The sequence below is a fragment of the Schistocerca nitens genome, chromosome 12 (assembly GCF_023898315.1).
Source record: "Schistocerca nitens isolate TAMUIC-IGC-003100 chromosome 12, iqSchNite1.1, whole genome shotgun sequence".
In the NCBI taxonomy this organism is placed as follows: domain Eukaryota; kingdom Metazoa; phylum Arthropoda; class Insecta; order Orthoptera; family Acrididae; genus Schistocerca; species Schistocerca nitens.
The window spans coordinates 22,424,033-22,444,069 of NC_064625.1; the positions used below are offsets into that span (position 1 = coordinate 22,424,033).

Genomic DNA, 20,037 nt, shown 5'->3' on the forward strand with positions numbered 1-20,037 from the left:
TACCTGTAACTAGCTGAATCATTTGACAACAATGAAAGAAGGAGAATGTGGTTTTAAAAGTAACGGAACTGATGTTACAGAAAAGACATCGAAACTTCCCAGCAGAGAAACTGCGTGCCTGACTGGGACTTTAGACCAAAATCTTCGATTTTCTTGGGCAATGCTCAACAGTAATTTATATAGGTATGAATCAGGATCCATCCCCACAACTTTACTTTCCCCAGCACCTCTTCAACAAGCAGCTCTCTGGCACACAGTTTTAATCTGCTAGGACATCTCAAATTAGCACACCTTCTGTTACAGAGTGGTAATCATTTTGGAAATGAGAACACTGTGTCAACACTCTACAGAAATCCATCCCCCTTGTCTCTATTGAAACTCATGTTAACATTTACTATTACTGTCATTATCCCTTTTGTTTCTAATGGTATTAACCACAGCTTCGGATATGCTGAACTAATTAATATTATGTTATTCTTAATGTCTGCTATCATCAGTATTTTGTTGGGGACAATAATTATCCTAATACCACCTCAGATGTACATAATGGAACCACAAGCATGCACACAAAATTGTTTATGTTTGGTATTATTTTTGATCAAATGTTTGAGTGGAGTGAAAACAAGACACTCTAGAAATTCTACAATGGATTGTCGAAAATTTACTAGCCAGACAGAGGGACGAGGACAAAATGAGCTTCAAACTGATCTCCACGAGTGTCTACTTTTGCAAAAATGGTTTATTGCTCAGATGTAATCAGGGCACTTAAGCAAACTTAATTACTGATTTGATGGAAAATTGAAATATTTTATGAACAGCTGCTGCTATGAAACTGGAGTGTTAAAAAATTCATTTCTTACAGGGGCTAGATTTTTGCACACAAAAAGTTACATTGGTGCAATATCATCATCACATCATCATCATCATCATTTAAGACTGATTGTGCCTTTCAGCGTTCAGTCTGGAGCATAGCCCCCCTTATAAAATTCCTCCATGATCCCCTATTCAGTGCTAACATTGGTGCCTCTTCTGATGTTAAACCTATTACTTCAAAATCATTCTTAACCGAATCCAGGTACCTTCTCCTTGGTCTACCCCGACTCCTCCTAACCGCTACTGCTGAACCCACGAGTCTCTTGGGTAACCTTGCTTCTCCCATGCGTGTAACATGACCCCACCATGTAAGCCTGTTCGCCCTGACTGCTACATCTATAGAGTTCATTCCCAGTTTTTCTTTGATATCCTCATTGTGGACACCCTCCTGCCATTGTTCCCATCTACTAGTACCTGCAATCATCCTAGCTAGTTTCATATCCGTAACCTCAACCTTGTTGATAAGGTAAACTGAATCCACCCAGCTTTCGCTCCGATACAACAAAGTTGGTCGAAAGATTGAACGGTGCACAGATAACTTAGTCTTGGTACTGACTTCCTTCTTGCAGAAGAGAGTAGATCGTAGCTGAGCGCTCACTGCATTAGCTTTGCTACAGCTCGCTTCCAGTTCTTTCACTATGTTGCCATCCTGTGAGAATATGCATCCTAAGTACTTGAAACCGTCCACCTGTTCTAACTTTGTTTCTCCTATTTGGCACTCAATCCGTTTATATTTCTTTCCCACTGACATTACTTAATTTCATCCACCCCAGCCGCTTTATTGCACTGCAATCTATTGACCATTTTTTCCACTTCCTCAAATGTGATCCTATTTCCATCATCATTCCTATCCCATTCTACCTCGAAATCTGAAACATTACTGATCGCATTTTCCCCTACATTGAGCAACTCTTCAAAATATTCCCTCCATCTGCCCAAGGCATCCACAGGATTCATCAGCAGTTTTCCTGACATGTCCAAAATACTTGTCATTTCCTTCTTACCTCCCTTTCGAAGACTGCTAATTCCACTCCAGAATGGTTTTCCAGCAGCTTGACCCATAGTCTCCAACCTGTTTCCAAAGTCTTCCCACGATTTCTTCTTGGACGCTGCAATTATCTGTTTGGCTTTGTTTCTTTCTTCAACATAACTTTCTCTGTCTACCTGGGTTCTGGTATGTAGCCATTTTTGATACGCCTTCTTTTTCCTTTTACAGGCTGCCTTGGCTGTATCATTCCACCAAGCTGTTTGCTTCATCCTACTTTTATACACTACTGTTCCAAGACATTCTTTAGCCACTTCTAGTACTGTGTCCCTGTACATTGTCCATTCCTTTTCCAATGACTGTAATTGGCTACATTCAACTAACTGGTACCTTTCTGAGATCGCTGTTATGTACTTGTGCCTGATTTCCTTCTCCTGAAGTTTCTCCACTCTTATCCTCCTACATATGGACCTGACCTCCTGCACTTTCGGCCTCACAATACCACTTTCACTGCAGATTAAATAGTTATCAGTGTCATCAAAGAATCCCCTGAATACATGTGTGTCCCTCACAGCCTTCCTGAATTCCTGATCTGTTATTATATAGTCAATGACAGATCTGGTTCCCCTGCTTTCCCAAGTATACCAGTGAATGTTCTTATGTTTAAAAAAGGAGTTTGTGATTACTAAGTCCATACTGGCACAGAAATCCAAGAGTTGCTTCCCGTTCCTGTTGGCCTCCATATCCTCTCCAAATTTACCCATAACCTTTTCATACTCTTCTGTTCGATTTCCAATCCTGGCGTTAAAATCACCCATGAGCAGAACACTGTCCTTGTCCTTTACTCTAACAACTACATCACTGAGTGCCTCATAAAAACTATCCATCTTATCTTGATCTGTCCCTTCACAATGCGAATATGCTGACACAATCCTAATTTTCTTGCTAGACACTGTCAAATCTATCCACATCAGTCGTTCATTTAGATACCTTATTGCAACTACGCTGGGTTCCATTTCTTTCCTGATGTAAAGCCCTACACCCCATTGTGCTATTTCTGTTTTGACTCCCGACAGGTAGACCTTGTATTCTCCCACTTCCTCTTCTCTCTCACCCCTTACCCGAATGTCACTAACCGCTAAAACGTCCAGCCCCGTCTTACTTGCAGCCTCTGCCAGCTCTACCTTCTTCCCAGAGTAGCCCCCATTGATATTAATAGCTCCCCATCTCATTACCATTTGTTTGCCAAGTCGTATCTTAGGAGTCCCTGGTTTGTAAGTTAGAGGTGGGACTCCGTCACCTCCAAAGGTCCGAGGCATTTTGCTCTAATTGTTGCCAGCATCATATTTAAAGTACCAGGGAAGCAGGTTGCTAGCCTTACTTTCCCCGAGTCCCATTGGGTTTTACCCCTTACGGCTGAGGGACTAACCGGTGGATTTGGTAGTCTTTGCCGTATGAGCACAAAGGTGACCACAACTCAGAATATGTCCGAGATGCCCAGCCTTATTCCAAAGTAACTGGTATCCCGACTGTCGGGACCACTTACTTGGCCACTCATATGTTGCCCGTGGTTCATGAACTAGGAAATGACTACAGGAACCCACACCATGTAACACAAAATTCTGTTTTGAAAAACAAAAATTTGAACAATTTATATGTTTTGTGAAATTATTTGTCAATAGGTAAGAAGTAAAACAGATTTGAAAGAAATTTGAAATGCCTTTGAATGATTCTCTAAATCATGTTTAACTTACAATGCTAGAATTTTAACAGTACCAAAGGATACATTTGGCTCTTTGATTATATACATTGTGCAGCCATAATTACTGTACACGATTTTCAGCATCATTCAAAGATGCATCAAATGCTGATTTGATTTGCACAGGGAAATGAAACAACAGTTGTCTTAACTTGCTACTGCCAACAACAAAACTGTTTATTGTGCAGTTTTTCTGCCTGTGATTCTGGTGAAGCCTGCAGTACCCTTAGAAAGTACTATTATTATCAGAAAATTTCTTTAAGAATTAACAACGTGAATATTCTTTAGCTTTTAATCTTCCAATATGAAGCATTGGAAGCCAAATGTGGAGCGGTTTTATCACCATCGCCTCACATCTACAGTTAGAGGCTTCTTTCCCTATACACATTGTGTGCAGGTGTTTCTCAACTTTCCCATGGCCAGTCACTGTACTGTTCTGCCTAATGATCCAGCTACACAGTTTTGATTTTACAATCACTTTAATGATGCTTAGGAGAGATTCCAGTTCAACAAATGGAGTCATCAATCAAAATGGTTCAAATGGCTCTAAGCACTATGGGACTTAAGAGTTGAACCTGCCACCGTATCAGCAGTGCGGTTCCCGACTGAAGCGCCTAGAACCGCTCGGCCACAGCGGCTGGCGGAGACATCAATCCTGTCCCGGCATGCTTCCCAATTTGTTCATTGCCACTACTTTCTGCGTGACCATGGACCCATAGCAATGCTTCCCCTTGTATCCCAACAGCTCGATGACATTTTGCAACAATCTTTGCTATCACTGCAAGGTCTAAGAGATTTCAGAGTTGCTCAATTTGCAGCACCTATGCAAATTCTACACTGCATGCACCCTGGTAGCAGATTTCTCTACCTGGAATACTGTGGTCAGCTTTCCTAGAGAGAGGGACCGCTCTTTCTAGTCTGTATCCCGCCTATCCCAGTCCCAGTGCCTTTGTCTTTTTTGACCTGTCAGCAACACTATCTCCTGCACAGTAATGTGTTTCGTTCTTCCACTACTTCCCATTTCGAATTGTTACATTGGAAGGTTTATTGAAGCAGTTAGAAGTTATTGTATAGTTGGCCAGTACTTCCGAGATCACTCATATTTACCACATTCATTAAATTATTGTGGGATTCTTGATAGCTTAAAGATTTCCAGCTTTTAACCTATATGTCACTTCGTCCCTTTTAACCCAAAGGTGTAATGGGGGCATGTCAAGCATGGTCTTCATCCCAGCTGTGGGTATGCTGCTAATTCCTCCCGTTATTGCTAAACAGAGCAGTCACCGCAACTTGCTATGCTCCTTAGCAGCCACCCTTCTGTTCTTCATTCCTCTATACAGTAGTCCCATAATTTATCACGGGTCTTATTACAGTGGTGTGTATCAAGTAATAGATATTAACAACATGATAATGCTCCATTAACAACTTATGATGCCACACTATTGTCTTTAAACAAGTCTCAAGTCTAATCACTGGGTACTGCATCCATGTATCAAGTAGTTCATGATATCCAAGGGGGTGACAGCAGAGTTAGTGCCAACAAGCAGTATTACAACCAGAGATGAAAACCATTAAGAAGTTGCAAATAATTGGACACCTACAGCAGTGTACCTGCCACGCACAAGAAATTTAACTACCGTACATACTTTGCACTTTGTGGATCTTCTGAATAGTATGCAGTCTAGAGCACGAGTGAAATGTACCTGTAATCTGAAAGTTAAATTACGTGCCAAGTAATGAGCAAAATTCTCTATCTTTACGTGCCCGTGAGTTTTACTGAGTGACAGATATAGTAGACTAGTGTTGCAAAAATCTAACACACAAGAAGGATAATTAAGAAAGGGCACAAAATGTTTGTTAGATAGAAAATCATGGACCAGTACTTCGAAGTTCTTGTTATCTAGAGCTATGTCTTAGGCTATTATTCATTAAATTTTATAAAACAAAGCTTCACAGTAGCTGTGCTGAACAATGCTGAGAAACTTATCCAAAGTTATACAGTGATTCTCAGACTAGTTAAAAATGCTTGAATTGTGAACATGTTGCTTTCAATGCAGCCCACAAAACAAAAAACAATGAAAACTATTGCACTGACTACTTAATCTGTTTTAATTATAGAGAACAGCATATATAATTCAGAATAAATGCACTATACTGTGCATAACATACCTAAAACTATACATTTGTTTACTGTGACCAGTATTGCAATCTATATTTACTGTAGGTACATAAATCTTGTGTTAAAACAGGCCACTCCTTAGATTTTCATTTCTTTAACACTTAAAAAAAGAGAGAGAGAGAGAGAGAGAGAGAGAGAGAGAGAGAGCGAGCTCTGAGCACTATGGGACTCAACATCTGTGGTCATAAGTCCCCTAGAACTTAGAACTACTTAAACCTAACTAACCTAAGGACATCACACACATCCATGCCCGAGGCAGGATTCGAACCTGCGACTGTAGCAGTCGTGCGGTTCCTGACTGAGCGCCTAGAACTGAAATTCAAAAGAAGGGATCATATCAGTGGTAGAACTAGCCTGCAACAACAGGGATCCTGATGCCCATTACTCTTTATCTACAACTAGGATGTTGCAGTTTTATGGCAATGTGCACAACCTGTGCTTACAATATTAACTTTAAATAACATGATTGAGACTTTTTTTATAACCATATGAACAGATTTGATTTAAAATTTGAATGAGCCAGCCACCATGGTAATATATATATATATATATATAAACTTTTCCCTAAAATTTTAAGAAAGAAGTCAGACATGTCACAGCACCTTAAAAGTTTTACTGCAATGATTATCAGTTAAAATAGAGTGGAAGTCTATAGTTACATTAGCTGTTGCTCTTTTGTCTGAATATATGAGTAAAAAACAGCCGTACTTTGATCTATACGCAACAGCTGAGCTGTCTATTTCACTAGGTGCAGCTTATTGTCTGTCACTTTCAGATGCTTTTCTTCCTATCTATGCATTATTCTGCACTTCAACAGCAGATGTAATAGCATGTCGAAGGACAGCACATGAAAAATAAGGACGAAATGAAAACCTTGATGTGCTATAAAATGTTTAGTTGCAACAATGAACCCTTACATGCCATTTTTCAATATAGTCTCCCTGACACTGAATGCGTGTATATTCCATCGCTATGGAAGTGCATAGATATCATGATGAAAGAATTCTTTTGGTCGTGTGTGAAGCCAGTTGTGCACGCGGTTTTCACCTCTTCGTCATTTCTGAAATGCCTGCCTTCCATTGCTTCTTTGAGTGCACCGAACAGATGAACGTCACTAGGAGTGACGTCTGGTGAATAAGGAGGATGCACCAGACATTCAAATTTAAATTTCCTGAACAGTCTCAACTGTCCCACGGGCTATATGCTGTTGTTTTTTTTTTTTTTTTTTTTTTTTTGTGGTTTTAGGGCGCACAACTTCAACGGTCATTAGCGCCCAGACTACGTGAGGAATGCACCGCGAGTCACAAGTTTAAAACAGCAACGAAACGGAAAACACGATAAAAGACAGACTGACAGGCATAGGATTAAAAAAAGAAAACAGCAGAATCAAATGTCCTTGGAGAGGGTTGTCAAATTGATAAAATGAAGAACGCGAGCAGCTGCTCGTGGGTCATCCGCTAAAATGGCTTCTACAGTAGATGGCAGGCCAAGATCAAGACGCAGGGTGTTAAAATCCGGACAGACCGTTAAAATGTGGCGGACCGTCAGCAATTGCCCACATGGGCAGAATGGCGCCGGCGCAGCCGTCAGCAGATGGCGATGGCTGAACCGGCAGTGGCCAATTCGTAACCGGGCCAAAACGACCTCCTCCTGCCGAGAAGGACGTGAGGAGGACGTCCAAGCCACGGGAAGAGGTTTCAGGGCCCTAAGTTTGTTGTCGGCATGCCACTGCGATAAAATGCGCCGACAAATTACCCTGCTACAATCTGACGAAGGGACACAACAAGAAGCTGTCCGAGGCTGGAGGACCGCAGCCTTGGCTGCGGCATCTGCAGCTTCGTTCCCAGGGATACCGACATGGCCAGGAACCCACATAAAGCTAATCGGAGAACCGACGTCCACCAGCTGCTGAAGAGAGCGTTGGATCCGGTGCACGAAAGGGTGAACCGGGTACGGATCACTGAGGCTCTGGATAGCGCTCAGGAAATCGGAGCAGATGACATATGCAGAATGTCGGTGGCGGCAGATGTAAAGGACAGCCTGGTAGAGGGCAAAGAGCTCAGCTGTGAAGACCGAACAAAGGCCATGGAGCCAGTATTTGAAACTTTGTGCCCCGACAATAAAAGAACACCCGACCCCGTCAGTGGTCTTAGAGCCATCTGTATAAATGAAGGTCATATTAATGAACTTCGAACGAAGTTCGATAAAACGGGAGTGGTAGACTGAACCGGGGGTAACCTCCTTCGGGAGCGAGCAGAGGTCAAGGTGGACGCGAACCTGAGCCTGGAGCCAAGGTGGCGTGTGGCTCTCGCCCACTCGAAAGGTTGCAGGGAGTGAAAAATTAAGGTGTTGAAGGAGGCGACAAAAGCGAACTCCAGGGGGTAGCAGGGCAGAGACATACAACCCGTATTGACTGTCGAGAGAGTCATCAAAAAAGGAACGATAAGACGGGTGGTCGGGCATTGCCAGTAGCCGACAGGCATACCGACAGAGCAGTATATCGCGCTGGTAGGTGAGTGGCAACTCACCAGCGTCAGCATGAAGACTCTCGACGGGACTAGTATAAAACGCTCCGATCGCAAGTCGTAAACCCCGATGTTGTATGGAGTTGAGGCGGCGTAAGATGGATGGCCGTGCAGAGGAGTATACGAAGCTCCCATAATCCAGCTTGGAGCGGACGATCGACTGATATAGGCGAAGTAGGACGGTTCGATCCGCTCCCCACGACATACCACTGAGAACACGGAGGACATTTAGAGAACGGGTACAACGGGCAGCCAAATATGACACATGTGGAGACCAACTAAGTTTCCTGTCAAATGTAAGACCTAAAAATTTTGTTGTCTCCACGAATGGGAGAGCAACGGGACCGAGTCGTAAGGACGGTGGGAGAAACTCTTTGTAGCGCCAGAAGTTAATACAGACCGTCTTCTCGGCAGAAAAACGGGAGCCATTGGCGACACTCCACGAGTAAAGACGGTCAAGAGAACGCTGAAGACAGCGCTCCAGGAAACACGTACGCTGCGCGCTGCAATAGATGGTAAAATCGTCCACGAAAAGGGAGCCTGATACATCAGCTGGGAGGCAATCCATTATTGGATTGATCGCTATGGCGAAGAGAGCTACGCTCAAAACTGAGCCCTGTGGCACCCCATTCTCCTGGCGAAAGGTGTCTGACAGGACAGAACCCACACGTACCCTGAACTGTCGATCCATTAAAAAGGAACGAATAAAAAGAGGCAGGCGACCGCGAAGGCCCCATGTATGCATGGTGCGGAGAATGCCCGCCCTCCAACAGGTGTCGTAAGCCTTCTCCAAATCGAAGAACACAGCCGCGGTCGGGCGCTTCCGCAATAAGTTATTCATAATGAAGGTCGACAAGGTAACCAGATGGTCAACAGCAGAGCGGCGCCTACGAAATCCACATTGTAAATTGGTAAGTAGGCGTCGAGACTCTAGCAGCCAAACCAATCGAGAGTTAACCATTCGCTCCATCACTTTACAGACACAGCTGGTAAGCGAGATGGGTCGATAACTGGAGGGCAAGTGCTTGTCCTTCCCCGGCTTAGGAATCGGGACAACAATAGACTCGCGCCAGCATGCGGGAACATGTCCCTCAATCCAGATGCGATTGTAAGTACGAAGAAGAAAACCTTTCCCCGCAGGAGAAAGGTTCTTCAGCATCTGAATATGAATAGAATCAGGCCCTGGAGCGGAGGACCGTGATCGGCCAAGTGCGTTTTCGAGTTCCCGCATGGTGAATGGGGCATTATAACTTTCACGATTCGAGGAGCGGAAGTTAGGTGGCCTAGCCTCCTCTGCCTGTTTGCGGGGGAGGAAGGCAGGGTGGTAATGAGCGGAGCTCGAAACCTCTGCGAAAAAGTGGCCGAAGGCATTGGAGACAGCCTCAGGGGCCACAAGGAAGTCATTCGCGACCGTCAAGCCAGAAACTGGTGAGTGGACCGTAGTGCCAGATAGCCGGCGCAGGCTACCCCAGACAACAGAAGAAGGAGTAAAATTGTTGAAGGTGCTTGTGAAATCAGCCCAGCTGGCTTTCTTGCTTTCTTTAATAATACGACGACACTGTGCACGTAGTCGTTTATAATTGATACAATTCGCCACTGTAGGGTGGCAGTGAAAGGTGCGTAAAGCACGTCGACGAGCACGTAAAGCGTCTCCACATGCTGCGGTCCACCAGGGGACCGGTACGCGACGTGGAGAAGAAGTAGGGTGAGGGATGGAATATTCAGCAGCAGTGAGAATGACTTCCGTGAGGTGTGCGACCTGACTATCGCAGCTTGTGAATGTTTGAGCCTGAAAGGTCGCCCTGGAAGAGAAGAGCCCCCAGTCTGCTTTGGAGATGTTCCAACGAGATGAGCACGGAGAAGGGGTATGCTGCAGGAGATGGATAACACACGGGAAGTGGTCGCTCGAATATGTATCAGAAAGTGCATACCACTCGAACCGGCGTGCAAGTTGGGGAGTACATATAGAGAGATCTAAATGGGAATAGGTGTGAGATGTGTCCGAAAGAAAAGTAGGGGCGCCAGTATTGAGGCAGACAAGATTGAGCTGTTTGGTGTTGTCATGCTGTAGAAATACTCCTGAAGTCCTAAGTCCTCGTTTACTCCTGATAGCAGGGCAAGTTGATTTTTCAGCGTCTGTTACATCATCCACACGAGGCTTCAAAATTACTACATCTGTATTCCAAGAAAATTAGCACGATCCTTTCAGTAGGCAGTTCTGTGCAGAATTTTTCTCGTTTTGGTGACAAACTGTGGCACCATTCCTTTCTTGACCTCTTTCATTTGTGATTGGTGATAGTGGATCGAAGTGTCATTGCTGGTAACAATTTTTCCCAGAAGCGCATCACCTTCGACATGGAAATGATGCAAAAGTTCTTCACAGGCACCAATGCAATGGTCTTTCAATTTGGCAACTGGCTGACGTGGCACCCATCTCACAGACATCTTCCTGAAGTGCAGTACCTTGTTAATATTATGCACTGAATCAACACTAGTCTTTAAACTTGCAGGTATTTTGTTTGCAGTTACGCATCTGTCCTTTACGAGTACCTCCACTAACGCAATGTTCTCATCCGTCACTACACGGTGAGCCTGCCATGGTCTTTGTGGCATCCGCCACAGAAGTTACATCACTTTTAAACTACCTACACACTCGCACTTGTTGCAGTGACAAACAAGTATCACCATATTGCATTGTCATTCTGCAATGAATTTTGACTGGTTTGACACCTTCACTACACATAAAACACCACATATTGCTTCTCAATCACTGTGCATGCTGACAGTGGGGCAGCCATCTTGTTGTGGATGCTGCTGCCTTCTCCTGCATTGTGGAATCACTGCCTCCCGGCAGTCACTTTCTGAACCTCAAGGAACACTACTACTGCCACCTACCAACTCCATTACACACCTTTTCAAAATTTTATGGAAAGTCTAAGGTTTTCTTTTGAATCATCCTTGTACCTAGTTATCTTGACACACCTCCTTGGCTGCTACATCCACTAATTCAATTTTCCTGAATTCCCATGTGCTCTTGTATTCTGCAGAATGGCACTTTCTCCAGACTTCATATGTGAAGAAGAGTTTCCTGGATATTCTGGACTACTTTATCTGCTGGGTGCAAGTGCTGTAGAGAGTGAAGGTCACTCATGGAATCTTCTCAGATCAAGAATTAAGCAGTCACAGCACATCCCACATTCTCCAGTGGCCTAAAGATTGCTTATAATTCTGTATTTTAACACACTGAATTCTTGTGATAACAATCTTGAGGGCATGATTGGGGGAGGGGTAGGAGATCACCCAAGGGAGACTCCACATTTAGAACAACCTGTGAATATAATAATATTGTACTAAACCAACGGATAATCCAGAATGGAATAATGTCAATATTACGAAAGGAACAGAAAGCTACTCAACATATAGCAGAGATGCTGAGTTGCAGATATGCACTATAAAAAGACTGTAAGAAATAAGCTTTCAGCCAAAAGGCTTTCTCCCTTCTTCTGGCAGTATGGCCTTGGCAGCCAGACAGAGTGTGTGTGTGTGTGTGTGTGTGGAGGGGGGGGGGGGGCTTTTTGTTATGCTTATCTGAAACCCATTATCTCCACAATATGGTGAGTAGCGATCCATCTTTTTTCATCAATAGTAACCAAGGTCAAATTGGTGTTGGCTCCAACCCTGGATTTGGGGTTTGCACTTTGGTCACACCAAGTGACTTCAGCTCGTGCTTCACATCGATCCCAAGTGGTCGCATTCTTTGACAGTTTGAGAAAAGGCATTCGTTTGTTGGTCATGCAATTTTAGGACATGACGCTGAATTTGGAACAGCGGGGATCTTACATGCTCGGATACACCATGAGGAGTTGCTGCCAGATGGTGAGTGGCAGCTCCTCCACACACAACACGGAATGGACATGAGACTGATCCTGTGAACACCCACGGCCAACCTGATCCCCTCATGGTGCATAGCATCAATGATCTTCACGTAAGAAATCCTCACTGATACATCTACAGTCTAACTGCCATCTCACAAAAGCCTAGTAAAACTGGAGCAGACATATCCTGCCCCCCCCCCCCCCCCCCAAGGACTTGTGGCTAAGGTGCTTCAATATTATTTTCTTTACTTATTTGCAGCCTACTCTTTCAACTTCTTACCTGTAAGCTGTAACTGAGAATTTGCTGTTGCAGGGTTTGAGGAACAAAAGACACTAAAATCATCCACAAATAAGGAGCACTGAATAGGAATCCTCACGACACACATACTGTTTCATGGCTGTGACAAAGAACAACAGTTTAAACACTCCCCTGGTGAACACCATTCTCATCTTCAAAAGAATTGGAGAACATGTTACCAAATAGGTACCTACAAGAGCATTTTTATATGAAGGGTGGAATGAATATGGGTAGATAGCCATTCGAGCCCCATGGGGGGAGCTGCCCTAGAATATTTCATCTCCTCGTAGCGCTGTATGTCTTACTGATGTCAAAATACATCCTTATAGAATGTTGTTTATGTAGGAAACCATGCTGGATAGCCACTTCTAGCAGAGTCAGAACGTCACAAGTGGAGCAACACCTGTGAATCCACAGACAGGGATCGAGGAGCTCCATGTTCTCTAACATCGAGACCATACTATGACCGATCATTTGCTTAAAGACCTTTCCTACACAGCTTGTCAAGGTGACACTTTTGTAACTACTGGGGCATTTTGGTCTTTTTTGCTCTGAGGAGTCATCAAAACTGCTTTGCTCCAGCAGTTTGGAGACCATGCCATGTCTGACATACCAAATTAAAATATTCCATAAGGATTTACTTTAACTCCATTTGCATATTTCGCAGCTTGATGAATTGGAGTTGGTCATGACCAGGCACAATTATGAGCCTAAGTCAACAGCAAATCCAGCTCTAACATGTGGGAGGTCTTATAGGTTACTTTATTACAACTTTTAAGTGTCCTCCACTCATACATATAGTGTCCCAGGAGGAATGCTCAATATTCAGGGGTATGATAAGAATGATCATTTGAAGCAAAAAAATCTAATCAACACAGGCTCTAAAATGCACACCTTATAGAGCTACGAACACTTGTTCAATAGAAGAGATGTGTTTCACAAGAGAAGATGAACAAGTGCTCATAGCTCTTTAAAGCGTGCATTTTAGAGCCTATGTTTACTAGATTTTTTGCTTCAATGATCATTCCTGTCATACCCCTGAATATTGATCATTCTTTCTGGGACATCCTGTATGTGGCAGTCCGTCCCATGCGAAATCTTGCTAATAGTATAAGGGTTGTCTGGCAAGTTCTCTACCTCTCCCTGAGTCCACAGTGCTACACACATGATTTTGGTTTTTTGATTGGTTGGTTGGTTTAAAAGGGGGGGGGGGGACCAAACTGCTAGGTCATCGGCCCCTTGTTCCAAATAAAACAATGCCACAAGGGTGAGAATAAAAAAGACGAGACATTTAAACACAAAATGGAAAGAAAGGAAAGACCACAAGAACGAAGGAAAGGCAACAAACACTAAAAGGAACAAAAGAGGGCAAGAGGACAACAGAGATATGCAAGAAACAGAAGAGAGTAAAACGAGGAAGCAGATTACAGTGGCTGGCCGATCACGAAAATAAAAAGGAAAAGCCAGCCACCTTGCAACACATTAAAACCTTCACCCTAAAAGCACTAGGGTGGAGGACACACAATGACAAAGGACAGATGCTAAAACTCAGATCAAATGATAAAACCCACTCTCCCAGATGAAACATAAAACCAAATCAGCTGATGAGGCATTGTCTGCTAAAATCAATGATAACGAGTCCAGCAACTGAAGATGAAGTCGCACGGCAGCCAAAGAAGGACATAGCAGAAGAATATGGACCACTGTCAACTGGGCGCCACATTGACACTGAGGCGGGTCTTCAAGGCGCACAAGGTAGCTGTGGGTCGCCCTAGCTTTGCCAATGCGGAGCCAGCAGAGTACCTACCACATAGTCCCTGCGAGGGGCCCGCATGGAGGACTGCCACACGTCTGTAGTCTCCTTAATGACATGTAGTCTGTTGTGTGTACTGAGACTACGCCATTCCATCTCCAAAATCTGAAAATCCTGGTGGCGTAAAAACGAACGCAGGTCAGTTATTGGAATGCCGATCTCCATAAGTGGTTTCCGTGTAGCCTGTTTGGTCAGCCTTTCAGCAAGTTCGTTGCCTGGAATTCTGACATGTCCTGGGGTCCACTTAAACACCACGGAACGACCAGACTGTTCCAAGGCATAGATGGACTCCTCGATGGTCGCTACCAAAGGACGATGAGGGTAGCACTGGTCGATAGCTTGTAGGCTGCTCAAGGAGTCAATACACAGAAGAAATGACTCCCTAGGGCATGAACGGATGTGCTCAAGAGCACGAGATATAGTCACCACCAGCTCTGCAGTGAAAACACTGCAACCATCAGGCAAGGAATGCTGTTCGATATGTCCTCCATGGACATACAAGAAGCCGACGTGACCATCAGCTATCGAGTCGTCTGTATAAACCACTTCATGGCCTCGGTACATGTCAAGAATTGAGAGGAAGTAGCAGCGGAGAGCCCCAGGGTCAACTGAGTCCATAGGGCCATGTGAAATGTCCACACAAAGCTGCAGCCAAGGTGTACACCATGGAGGTGTACGCGATTGGACCTCAAGTATAGGTGGTAAAGGCATGGACTCCAGTTCAGAGAGAAGTGATCGGACGTGAACTGCAATTGTAAGCCCTGACCTGGGCCACTGATGAGGGAGATGAAGCACGATGGGTGAGAAAAGGAGATGGTAATTCGAATGCGCAGGAGAACTAGGAACATGTGCAATGGAAGGACACCAGCCTCCACCAGTACGCTTGTCACTGGACTCGTCCTAAAAGCTCCTGTAGCTAATCGAACCCCGCAGTGGTGCACAGGGTCGAGTAAACGCAATTCTGAGGGCACTGCCAAACTATAAACCAGACTCCCACAGCCAAGGCGGGATTTAACAAGGGCTCTGGGCTCTTTAGAGCTGCAGCAGCATAGAGTGATCTGCACCCCAGTTGGTGTTGCTCAGGCAGTGGAGGGCACTGAGGTGCTGCCAGCACTTCTGCTTAAGGTGACAAAGGTGAGGAAGCCAAGTCAATCGGGTAGCGAAAACCAGTCCTAAAAATTGATATGCCTCCACTACAGTGAGGGGATTGTCAGTAAGGTAAAGTTCTGGTTCCGGATGAATGATGAGACACGGCAGAAGTGTATAACACACGACTTCGCAGCCGAAAACTGGAAGCCCATGACTGCACCTTGTGGATGGCTCCCTGTAAGGCGCCGCTCAGCAACACCTATGAAATGCAGAAGTCTTCTGTATACAGTGAGGGTGAGATGGATGGCCTTAAAGCTGCTGCTACACCGTTAATAGCCACTAAAAATAGGGAGAAGCGACAGGAGATTCTGGATAAAAATCAGGAGTGGGCCTCGGAAATCCCACTCGTATAATGTGGCAAGGACATGATGTCGTCAGGTGGTGTCCTACACTTTTTGTAAATAAAAAAATGGCAACAAGGTGTTCAAGTCTGGAAAAGGCTGTTTGGATTGCAAACTGCCGACACACCCCATGTTCCAACAGCTTACAAAGAATGTTGGTGAGGCTGATGGGCTGATAGCTGTCCACATCAAGTGGACTTCTGCCCGGTTTGAGCACTGGTATGGTGGTGCTCTTCCGCCAGTGTGATGGAAAGACGCCATCACACCAGATCCGGCAGAAGATCACGAGGAGATGTTGCTTGTAGTCAGACGAAAGATGTTTAATCGTCTGACTGTGGATCCGATCTGGCCCAGGAGCTGTGCCCCAAGGGACCCCTTCCACACAAGAGGAGCCAGAGGAGGCCGTAGTTCGGTGACATAGCTGCAGCATATGTCAGTGTCCACCAAATGGGGTGTAATCTTTCAAATTTACATTTAGCCTCTGTGTTAGTCAATCAGTCCAGGGTCTTGTACTCCATAATGATCTGCTCCTTTTGGAGTACGGGCAGTCTGGCGAGCAGGGGGAGTGGTGCTCTCTACAGCTGATGCAAGTGGGAGGAAACGCACATGGAGTATCTGGATGCAGTGCACATCCGCAGTCTCAACATGTGGCACTGGAAGTGCAGCAGGAAGACGTGCCCAAATTTCCAGCACTTGAAGCACCGCATAGGGAAAGGTACGTACGGTTTAACGTCACAGTGGTAAACCATCACCTTGACCCTTTCAGGCAATGGATCGCCCTCAAAGGCCAAGATGAAGGCACAGATAGCAACCCTGTTGTCCCCTGTAAACACGCCGGATGAAATGAACACCCCACCGTTCTAAATTGGTCCAGAGCTCATCGTCAGATTGCAAGAGGAGATCGCGATGGAAAATAGGCCCCTGGACCATGTTGAGGCTTTTATGGGAAATGACAAACAAACACCCAGCTTGTCACAGGTGAGTAACGCTCGGGATTGGGCTGGGGATGCTGTCCGAATCAAGACTCACCGTTTTCCATCTTTGACAACGCTGTCACTTCTCCAAACTTATCCTCGAGGTGTTCAATAAAAAATTGTGGCTTCGTAGGTAGAAAGGAGTCCACATCAGTTCTGCAACAGACTAAAAACTGAAGCGAATATGGCTCTCTCTGTTTTGTAACCGTATGTTCCTCCCAAGGTGTAGCGAGGGAGGGAAACGATTTAGGGTCATACCTGTCAGCATAGTATTCGATCTTGCCCTTGTTAGAGACTGCTGGTGACGTACGGTCACGAGCAAGAGACGACTTAGTCCGCTTCATTGCCACCCACTCTGATCAGGGGCTGTCCACACAGGTGCCATCCAGACATAGCAAAGGCCAACTGGCATGATTGCCACTGCTAGGAGTCCCGAGGCCCCAGGAAGACGTGCACCTTGGCATACATGGGGAGTTTACAGTTCAGGCATCAGCAGTGTGATCCCTGTGTTGTCGGGGGGCTACTACCAAATGGATTCATGAAGGCCCCACCACAAGGGACTGGCTACCGTACTGGATACTGGGCACAGAGAAATCCAATATTGTCATGGAGGCGAAAGAGGACAGGAGACAATGGAAGAAGATGACATACCCCGGAGAGTGTCCTCGCCCGAACAGTTGAATTGCAGGTGGAGATACAAAGCCATGATGAGAGATTCAGGAGATCGAACCGAAGGGAACTATGGATAACTCGTGCACCACACAAGGCATCCTTCCCCATATGGCCCACACTTCTGTAGAATATTGAAAGTGGCAGGTCAAATCATAGAATGGGACCTGAACTCATAGGGCCGTAAAGTGCGAGACTCCTTTTAGTCGCATCTTACGACATGCGGGAATAACTCGGGCCTATTCTAACTGCCGGAGCCATAGGGGCACACGTGATTTTCCTCCTTATATTGGTACACATGTTAGTTGATACTACATAAAATTGCGAGCCATTTCAGGCAGCAGCTGCCTATAGGCTGTCATTTGAAGCAGTTGTGTGTGTGGTGGTGGAAAAAGAAATAAAAAAGTCACTTATCGTGCAAGTGATAAAATCTTCATAAAAGAATGCTTAACACTGACCGAAACACGCTTACAGCGTGCATGTGTACGGTGGCTGTTCACCTTCAATTTTCACCACGGGCAGCCACGAAAGCGTCCAAGGTGATCCATACAAAGGACATTCAAGAAGTGCAATGCAAACCACAAATCAACAAATTGCATGATATTATTTTGGAAGATCCGACACATGAAGGTGTGTGAAACTGCTATTCCTCAGGGGATATCAAAGGAATGTGTTCATCACATGTTGCACCTGGAATTTAACGTGAGAAAGCTTTGGGTAGGAAGTGTGCCACATGTGCTCACTGCGGATCACAAATGCATTCGCACAGCACTTTCTAAGTATTGCTTGGTGTGTTTTAAGAAGAACGGGAGTGACTATTTGTATTGATATGTGACAGTATTGGAATATGGGATCATCACTACATGTCTGAATGCAAGCAGCAGTCCGTATAGGGGACAGGAGCCAGTTAGGGGACAGGAGCCAGTTCTTCAGTTCCATTCAAGACAAGGATAGTGCCATCGGCAGAAAAGATTAAGGCGTCTGGTTCTGAATGTTAAAGGAATTTTGTTGACCGACTATCTTCAAACGATAAAAATCATAACTGGTGGCTACTACTATCAAGCATTCATGAAAACACACCTAGGTTAAAGAAGGAAAAACAAAATCATCTTTCATCAGGACAATGCACCTGCCCATAAAGTTGACTTGGAAATGGGGAAACAGAGATATGCACTATGAAGTGCTGGAACATTCACCCTGTTTGCCAGATTTGGTTTCTTAGACTTCCATCTATTCTCAAAACAAGAAATTCCATGATGGTCAGTGCTTTTTGTTGAATTGTGAAGCCATTGAGGCTGTGGATGAGTAATATGCAGCACTTCTGGAGGAATAGTACACAGAGGGGATAATGGCACTGGAATACCATGGATGAAATGTATTGAAATTAGAGGAGATTATGTTGAAAAAATACAACTACTCTGAAAGCATATATTGTCGTTTTTACTATCAGGCCAAGAACTTTTCAGACCACCCTCATATTTTCATAGACTAACATCCACCAAAGGGATTAGTTTTCAAAATCCATGCTCGATATTTATTTTGTATTACCTATATTCACTTCTACATAGAAATCCCAACGTATCATACAGATGTGTACGTACATTTTTGGATGACACAGACCTATGCCCAGGGGAATGCACTGAAAATATATCGTACAATTCAGAAACTGTGAAATATTAAACACAGTATTTTGATATTTACCAAAACCATGAACTCCAATAACTACAGGACAAATTAGACACTGATGCATAAATAAAGATTCTGTGAGTAAAACAAAAAATCCCATTACTTTCTGACCATACCTCATAATCCAATGAACAAATATAGAAATGGTGCTTACAGCGCTGTGCATCATTAAGCACTGATTTAAATAGTGTACAGCATACCTTACCATGTCCAAAGTAGTTTATAACTGTACCTAAAAAAGGACAGGTTTTCAAAAGACTACAAATGGAAAACCATAAACTATTCTAAATGAGAGTATTCTACATTTACATAATTGTGGTACATGAATGTAACTGAAAGTACCATATATTTTTCATACAAAATTTAGAACACTTGGTTAAGGTAATTTTAATTAACTAAAATGAATTCTTAAGTAAAAAAAAACTGTTTACATACAGAGGAAACAACCGTGTAATTGATACCATCCTCTTTCTTTTATGATGATCTGTAATATGAAAAATTCTTACACCAGCACCATCAAATTATTAATCAGATTTTCTTTTTTAAAAAGTTATGCATATTTTAGAAAGTTTTCTTTGATTGATCTAAAGTTAAATGGAATAAAATAAATTGGATTATCTGCTTCAGCGTCTAAGTTCACATAGTGATTAAATGGATATACATGAACAATTACCTATAAGCAGTACGGAACTAACAAATAACCTAATAAGCAACAAGTTAACCTATCTTTTCTTCCTCTCACTCAGCAAGCCGTCCCATAATTATGAAGAGAAAACTTACCACCGCAAAATCTGGATCCACTTCATCCTAAATACAGGTCATAGCAAAAACCTGTTACAGTGACAAGCTTACTGTTAAGAGGTAACAAACGTATCCAAAAGCTTCATGCTATGCAAAATGTGCTAGTGCAG

General features: G+C 44.1%; 1 protein-coding gene across 3 annotated transcripts in view; it reads right to left on the reverse strand.

The window, feature by feature from the left end:
* The window catches only part of LOC126215337 (F-box only protein 28), a 95,713-nt gene that overhangs the window by 52,360 nt on the left and 23,316 nt on the right, over positions 1-20,037 (reverse strand). The gene's annotated exons all lie outside the window — the stretch shown is intronic.